Source organism: Talpa europaea (assembly GCF_964194135.1).
Source record: "Talpa europaea genome assembly, chromosome: 2".
Taxonomy (NCBI): Eukaryota; Metazoa; Chordata; class Mammalia; order Eulipotyphla; family Talpidae; genus Talpa; species Talpa europaea.
This window is the reverse complement of record NC_140068.1, coordinates 32,743,161-32,751,990: the sequence shown is the minus strand read 5'-3', so window position 1 is coordinate 32,751,990 and position 8,830 is coordinate 32,743,161.

Here is an 8,830-nt window from a genome sequence, read left to right as displayed (position 1 = left end):
TAACAATAGGACTAGATGAAGATAATGGATTTAATGTGAACAGGTTGAATTTGAGGTTTGAAATGTTACCTCTCACTACTTTAAAATGCCAACTTGAAATCATGAGCTCATGAGATACAAAAGTTAAAATAACTTACTTTGCAGTTATAGTGGAAGATATGGAAAAAGGAAGTGATGAGAGTTACAGACCTTAATGTGGAACCAAAGGGAGTAAGAAACTATTAATCTGTTATCTCATGATGTGACCGGGTTCAAGGACCAACCTCATAATATTTTGAGTGGATAATTTCTAAAAGTCAGAATATGTTTCTAATAATAATATAATAATTTTTTGGGGGGGAACTATCTCATGAAAGATTTCAAGTATTTTTGGGTGGCGTTGCATTTTATATTTTTGTGATTAATGCTGAAAATTAATGTTTTGAAGTATATGAATTCATGGCCCTTACGTTTTCTAAACTTAAAAGTTGACTTTGGAAAGCCTTTTTTCTTTTCCTTGAAACATGCTAGTATAGTTTAGAAATACTGATGAAGAAAGGATGAACTGCATAACCCTCTGGCAATACTCCTAAAATATCTTTTTTCATAACAGCCTTTGATCAGTGCATTGGCCTTAAAGAGGTTAAGGTTATCTTCTTTGGCAAGGATCAGAGCACACTATTTGCAAATGAAGGATGGGACATAAAATTTAGCATTCAGATTAATGTTATGAAAAATTAATAGCCTCTTAGGGAATTTCAAAAGTTAGACCAAGACACAAATTAGAATAGACATGCACAGTAGTATCCTCAGAAAATTTTGGAATACTATGTAGGAAGGCTTAAGGTTTTCCTCAGAAAGTAGCTTGGGTTCATTTTCCCATGTGGATCAACAAAGAATTAAAGTATCCAATAGAGGAAGTTGTGAACATTTTAGTCCAAGGAAAATGTAAGACAGGGTTACCACACTGTCCTCTAACAATAAAAATTTTAATCATTCATATTTTTATGAATAAAAATTCATAAAAATAGGCCTATATAGTTCCCACGAGTAACATTCCCAGAATTTAACACAGGCTTATTGAGTGTCATTCGTTTAACTATTATGACTCAATGTCCCAAGTAATAATTTTGGTTTTAGAACTTATCTTCTTGGCACTAATCCATAACTTCAGTATAAAAGGAAGTACTTAGCTTTCTGTTTTCTATGGCATCCGTTCCTGAGCTGTCAAAAGAAGGATCATAACTTTTCTCTGCTTTATACTACTCTGGAAATTACTGTCTGGTTGTTAAAAAGTCAATCCTGTTATGCCTAATGCTCTGATTATTTTATTTATTTATTTTTATTTATATTTATACAATGGCTGGGGTACAGGCCATTGGCATGGAAGGGTGAGAGGATTCACCAGAGACAGAGCAGGGAGCAGAACAGGCCCACAACCGAAATACACTGCTGAGGGGAGCAGTGGGCACTATAGGAGAGGTCTGCCATGCCATGTGGGAATCTCCCTGGCCGACTGGGAATCAAACCTACCTGCGCTGCAGAAGCTGCACACAGCTTCACGGCACTGTGCTCAACCTGCTACGCCACCGGGGAGGCCTCCGATTATTTTAAAATACAAGTTTACAACAAACAGGAATAGCTAGCTCAAGCTTCATATTGAACTCATACAACATATTCATGACTGATAGTGTTCCTCCAGAAGAGGTGTGAGTAATAAAAGATTATTTTTAAAAATTCATTATAACACATAATTATGCCCTACTTTTTTTTTTCAATCAAGGCTTATTATTATAGAGTAATATGGAATCAAAAATCCTGGATTTCATAGCATTCTAGCTTTTAGAAATTTCTCAAGCTTAGTCCTGAAATGCTCCAGTTATTGTTTCCTGAAAATTGGTATAGTTTTAACTCTTTTCTTAAGTGGTTTTAACTTTTCTTAAGCAGAGATGCTAGATCTTTTTCTAGTATCTCTGCAAAGTATAAACTGGGAAGATACCAGTTCAGTGGTTCATGTAGGGGGTGTATGGCGTTCCTCTTGCCATTTGTCATCATGACAGTTTCCCTGGTATATTGGTTGCTGCTGCTATGCTGCTTTCTGTAGTATCTAGTAGTTTTCAACAAGAGGTTCCTTCCTTACTACCTGTTGCTGGAAATGTGTGTGCCCAGAACTCAGGAGTCTGTAACCTTTTGCCCTCCCTAAATTCCTAATCCATATCCACACAGAAATACTTCTAATCTGCACATTACATTAAAAATTCTCTTTTAACCTAGAATCACTTTGTCCACCAAGGTTAGCTGAAATCAGACTTACCTTTGGTCCCAAGTCCTTCCTGCATTTACACACATCTCTAAACAATTTAAAAGTTAATTTCTCAATGGATTATATCAATGAAATATTATGAGAATATTTTTATGAAAACAATCAAGTCAGCCATAAATTAGAAATTATGCTCCTTAATTCCCCTACTATAATTAGACCAAGACAAACTAATGTGGAGTATAATATCATAGACCCTCAAAATAAATTGTATTAAAGTATGAATAAGTTTTGTGCAAAGTTCATGTTGTAGAATACAAGGAGAGAAAGTAATTAATTAATTAAATCCTAAATGTAAACATTTTCAAATATTTCACCATATGTTCTGTAGGAGTATGCCAGAAATATAGATTAGGACATAATAACCTATAGGGGTCAGTATTAACTTAGAATTGGAAGCAACCTGATCCTGATTAGACATGCTTTTGTCAGCGAAGACAGATTTTGACATTTTTGAAAAAAAGTTGAAAACTAAGGTATAATGTTAAAGGTATACACTTCTAAATTATTACAAATGATATTAAAATAGCCAGTGAAAAATTGTCTTTTCACATAGATTTTCTTTTTTTGTCCAAATCTATGTCAGTAATTCCCATGACAACCAGATATGTTTGTAACAGTGAAGCAGATGTCTATAAAAATATAAAATTTATTTCAGGCAGAACATATAAATTTAGGGGAAAAAGCAAATATTCACCATATAAATAAAGTGAGTAGAGGATTAAAATATTTCAATGTTAAATATACTGTTTTATAACCATTGAGGTTGACAACTTGAAGAAATGCTACTGGTATTTCTAAAATATTTTGTATCTCAGGGACAGTTAGCTAAACTATATTTGGATTAATTGATCTCTCAAAATATGTTGACATGTATTGGAGATTTTCTGAAATCAAGCATTCTTCCACCAAAAATATCATTTATTGTACTACAGAAAGGAGCCAACAATTTGTGTTTTGGTGTTCATCAGATATTTGAATTCTTATCAGTTATTAAAGCATTGTCTAAATCAGCACTTTCCAATAGGAATAATGTGAGCCATATTTGTCATTTAAGTTTCTGGTAGCCACATCGAAAAGAGAAACAGATGAAATTAATTTTTACATTATATTTAATTTAACCCAGTATTTCCAAAATATTACCATTTCAACATGACATTAATATAAAAATAGTGGCATGTTTTACATTATTTTTTCAGATTAAATCTCCTCAATCTGCTTTGTATTGTACACTTACAGCACATCTCAATTCAGACACATTGGACCTCATATTGGACCAATGCATATCTAAATGCTACGTCTGGTGATTTGATAGAAACTAGACAAATGAGCAGCCATGCTTTTCTTTGCATAAACTATTTAGATTTTTGAGGATAAAGAGTAGATAAATATATGCATTTACTTTGGGTAAGGCTGCCAGTGCTGAAATGCTGACTTCACCTCAAAATTACCTGTGTAATCTTGGGCAGCTTCCCTTATCTGAGTTTTAAAATAGGGAGAGTTAGGAGCATCTTTACATTGTGACTGTGAGGATTAAATGAAAACAAGTAAAGTGCATAGAATACTGTTTAGCCTCTGGTAATCTTCAAGTAACTACTACTTCTGTATATCAGGAACTTTTTTTTTAAGATTTATTTATTTTAATACAAGAGCTGGGATATAGGCCAGGGGTGCAGGAGGGTGAGAGGATTCACCAGATACAGAGCGGGGAGCAGAACAGGCAGAGGACCTAAATACACTGCTGAGGGGAGCAGCAGGCGCAACAGGAGAGGTCTGCTATGCCATGTGGGATTCTCGCCACTGGCCGAGGATGGAACCCACACGTGGAGGCTGCAGACAGCTTCACAGCGCTGTGCTCAACTTGCTGCGCCACTGGGGAAGCCCAGGAACATCTTTTCTTTAGTTTTGTTCTCTTGTCCTCTCCCCTGCTCCCAGTTTCTTAACCTTTGAAATCCTCTCTCTGGATCTCAGCCAAATGTTTACATCTATAATAGTTTCTCCTTCATAAAATGGAAGTTGGAATAGGGTAGGAGAACTTCAGGGCCCTCTAACCTTTAAATAAGCAACAAGACATAAGTCCTTTTCTTACTTTTCTTACCTTATTAAAGTATAATTCCCTTCCATTGTTTTGTTAGGAGAGTGTCCATTCCTCTCTTCCTCCCTCCCTTTGTACCCTTTCACCTTTCCAATGTTATACCTTGCTACCTATCTTACCTTTCTTTTTAATCTTACTAAATTTAAACCCCATTTCAGAGGGAGGGGAAGATGGAGGTATATAGAACCTATATGGGAAGGAGGCCAGTTCTGGGATTGGTTGATTTAAGCATTTAAAGATGATAGTTTTGAGAGGAAAAAAAACAAAAACATTTTTTTCCATAGAGAAGAACAGCTCCCACCCCACACTTGCCAGAAATTGCATTTGTCTTTGCTTAAAACAAAGGAAAGGGAGAGGAGAGACCATGATAGACTTCCTCATTAGTATTCTCACAGGGGTGCATACCTGAATCAAATTCAAATTCTGTTACTGGGTAACATCAAGTCAAGAAGTTGCTTCTGGGCCTCCCCAGTGGTGCATCGGTTGAGCGCTGTGTTGGGAAGCTGCCCGCAGCCTCTGCAGCGCCGGTTCAATCCCCGGCCGCTAAGGAGAGTCCCACATGGCACACAGACCTCTCCTGGCTTGCCCGCTGCTCCCCTCAGCTGTGTACTTCAGTCCTTCTGCCTGCTCTGTTCTCCGCTCTGGCTCTGGTGAATTCTCTCACCCTCCCGCGCTTCTGACTGTACCCAGTGCTTGTATAAATAAATAAATCTTAAAAAAAAAAAAATAAGTTGCTTCTTCCTCAAGCAAATTTTATTTTTTTTTAAAGATCTTTTTATTTATTGCCTAGAAGAACTGGGGTGTAGGCCAGAGATGCAGGGTTAAGAAGATCCACCAGAGACAGAGTAGGGAGCAGAACACGTGGATTTACTGAAATACACTGATAAGGGGAGCAGCAGGCAAGACAGGAGAGGTCTGCTGCCATATGTGGGCCAATTCCCTGGCCAGGGATCAAACCCAGGCTGTAGCAGTGATGGCACTGAGACTTAACCCTAGGCCACCAGAGAGGCCCTTCCTGAAGCAAGTTTTAAAATTTTTGGTATATTACACTTATTTCTCAATAATGAAAATTATATTAAAAAATCCATTCTATGTAAATTCTTTAAACCAAAAAAATACTAAAAAATAAGATGAAAATTATGGAGTTTTATTCACAATAAATAGAGACCTAAATCAGATTTATTAAATTGCTATGATACCCATCTTTTCTAGGAAAAGTTAGAATGTCAACGCTTACTTGCTTCAGTTTCTCATTTTCAATAAAAATTATTGGCACATCTGATAGTCTTCATTGTGACATTGTACACCTTCACTGATAGTTAATTTTTAATTTTGAGAAGCTTTTTTATACTGGGAAATATACAAATATTATTTACATATATTAACATATATAAAGTTAATTATATTCTAAAAATATTAAGGTATTTGAATTGAATGCTAAATATAATGTAATATTTCAGAAGAAGGCATACCTAGGTTTTGTTATTGGAAATATTTCACTTACATCAATATTTTGAAATATTGCAAAAAGAAAAAAAAAAAAACAACAAAAACCTAACCCTGTTAAAAAAAAAAGTTTACTTCCATTAATTTGAATTTTGTTATAGCAAAGTTAGTAGAATAAAAAAACTTCACTGCAAGTAACTACTATGAACAGTTATATGGAAACAAGTTTAATAAACTAGAGGAGATGGACAAATTCCTACAACTCTACAATCACCCAAAGCTAGATAAAGAAGAAATAGAACACCTAAACAGACCAATTACAATTAGCGAAATTGAAATGGTAATCAAAAACCTCCCCAAAAACAAAAGCCCAGGACCTGATGGATTTACAAATGAATTCTACCAAACATTCAGAGACGAATTAGTGCCTATCCTTCACAAACTCTTCCAAAAAATTGAGAAGGAAGGGACAATACCAAACACGTTCTATGAAGCCAACATTACACTAATACCAAAACCGAACAAGGACAACACAAAAAAGGAAAACTACAGGCCAATCTCCCTAATGAACACTGATGCAAAAATCCTCAATAAAATTTTAGCCATCAGAATCCAACAATGTATCCATAAGATAATTCACCACGACCAAGTAGGATTCATTCCAGGGGCACAAGGATGGTTTAACATCCGAAAATCAATCAACGTTATCCAACACATCAACAAAAAGAAATATAAAAACCATATGATAATATCAATAGATGCTGAGAAAGCTTTCGACAAAGTGCAACACCCATTCATGATAAAAGCCCTTGAAATTCTTGGGATACAAGGAACATACCTCAACATCATAAAGGCCATCTATGACAAGCCAACAGCCAGTATCATTCTCAATGGTGAAAAGCTGAAAGCAATTCCATTAAGATCTGGAACAAGACAAGGATGTCCACTCTCACCATTGCTTTTCAATATAATACTGGAAGTCCTAGCCAGGGCAATAAGACAAGAGAAAGACATCCAAGGAATCCAAATAGGAAAAGAAGAAGTCAAACTATCACTATTTGCAGACGATATGATATTATACATAGAGAACCCCAAAAACTCCACAGAAAAGCTAATTCAACTCATCAATCAGTTCAGTAAAGTGGCAGGATACAAAATCAACATGCAAAAGTCAGTAGCCTTCCTATACACAAACAATAAATCTGAAGAAGAAGAAATCAAAAAAACCATCCCTTTTGTTATTGAAACAAAAAAAATCAAATATTTGGGAATAAATCTAACAAAAGAGGTAAAGGACCTATACAAAGAAAACTATAAAACACTGGTAAAAGAAATAGAAGAAGACACAAAGAAATGGAGAGACATCCCCTGCTCGTGGATTGGAAGAATAAACATTATTAAAATGGCCATCCTTCCAAAAGCAATATACAGATTCAATGCTATTCCAATCAAAATTTCAATGTCATTCTTCAAAGAAATAGAACAATTATTGATGAAATTCATATGGAATCACAAAAAACCCCGAATAGCCAAAGCTCTCCTGAAAAAAAAAGAAGGGAATGGAGGCATTACACTCCCAGACTTCAAACTATACTACCAAGCCATAATCATCAAAACTGCATGGTATTGGAACAAGAACAGACATACAGACCAATGGAATCGAATAGAAAATCCAGAAATAAACCCACAGATTTATGGTCAACTAATCTTTGACAAAGGAGCAAAGACTATGCATTGGAGCAAAGAAAGTTTGTTCAATAAATGGTGCTGGGAAAACTGGGTCGCTACATGCAAAAGAATGAAGCTTGACCACTACCTCACACCATACACAAAAATCAACTCAAAATGGATTAAAGAACTAGACATAAGACCTGAAACCATAAAATATATAGAAGGAAATATAGGCGAAACACTACGTGATCTGCACATCAAAGACATCTTTACAGACACATCACCCAAAGCAGTGATAGTGAAGGCAAAGATAAACAGCTGGGACTACATCAAATTAAAGAGCTTCTGCACAGCAAAAGAGACAACAACAAAAACAAAGAGAAACCCCACCAACTGGGAGAACATTTTTGCACCCAACACTAATGATAAAGGACTGATCACAAAAATCTGCAAAGAGCTGATGAGACTCAACAACAACAAAGAAAATAATCCAGTCAAAAAATGGGCAGAAGAGCTAAAAAGAAACTTCTCTGAAGAGGAAATGCAAATGGCCAACAGGCATATGAAAAAATGTTCAACATCACTTGCCATCAGGGAAATGCAAATCAAAACTACCATGAGATACCATCTTACACCAGTGAGAATGGCACATATTAAAAAAACTAGCAACAACAAATGCTGGCGAGGGTGTGGAGAAAAAGGAACTCTTCTGCACTTTTGGTGGGAGTGCAAACTGGTCCAACCACTGTGGAGAGCTGTGTGGAGATTTCTGGACCTACTAAACATAGAGCTTCCATATGATCCAGCAATTCCACTCCTAGGTATTTACCCAAAGGACACAGAAACATCAATTCCAAAGAACACCTGCACCCCTATGTTTATAGCAGCACTGTTTACAATAGCTAAGCTTTGGAAACAACCCAAATGCCCAAAAATAGATGACTGGATCAAGAAGATGTGGTACATATACACCATGGAATATTACTCAGCATTCAAAAAAGATAAACACATGCAATTTGCAGCAACATGGATGGCGCTGGAAGGGATCATGCTCAGCGAAATAAGCCAAAAAGAAAAAGAAAAATACCGGATGGTCTCACTCATAGCAGGAATCTAGAAAACTTAAATAAGGGACCAGGAAAATGAATAACCATAAGAAAGTGAAAATCAAAATCAACAAAAAACTATGAACCAGAGACTCTTTTAGGGGGGCGGGGGCGGGAGGGGAGGGATTGGGGTCAGAATGGGGGGGCTGCAATTGTATGGGGAATATAACAATAAAATTTATATATAAAAAAAAAAGAGGCATATGAAGGCAT